Here is a 586-nt window from a genome sequence, read left to right as displayed (position 1 = left end):
TTTTAACGTTTATTTATTTTTGAGACAGAGAGAGACAGAGCATGAACGGGGGAGGGTCAGAGAGAGGGAGACACAGAATCTGAAACAGGCTCCAGGCTCTGAGCTGTCAGCCCAGAGCCCGACGCGGGGCTCGAACTCACGGACTGCGAGATCCTGACCTGAGCTGAAGTCGGCCGCTCAACTGACTGAGCCACCCAGGCGCCCCACGTTATATTTATTTTTGAGAGAGGGAGAAGGAGGGGCAAAGAGAGAGGGGGACAGAGGATCTGAAGTGGGTTCCACACGGACACTAGGGAGCCCAATGCAGGGCTTGAACTCCTCCTCATGAATCATGAGATCATGACCTGAGCTGAAGTTGGACGCTCAACCGACTGAGCCACCCAGGCGACCCTTTTGATAGATGATTTTTTTTTAATTTTATTTTTCAGTATATGAAGTTTATTGTCAAATTGGTTTCCATACAACACCCAGTGCTCATCCCAAAAGGTGCCCTCCTCAATACCCATCACCCACCCTCCCCTCCCTCCCACCCCCCATCAACCCTCAGTTTGTTCTCAGTTTTTAAGAGTCTCTTATGCTTTGGCTC

Source organism: Panthera uncia, chromosome D2 (genome assembly GCF_023721935.1).
Source record: "Panthera uncia isolate 11264 chromosome D2, Puncia_PCG_1.0, whole genome shotgun sequence".
In the NCBI taxonomy this organism is placed as follows: domain Eukaryota; kingdom Metazoa; phylum Chordata; class Mammalia; order Carnivora; family Felidae; genus Panthera; species Panthera uncia.
This window is presented reverse-complemented; position numbering follows the sequence as displayed.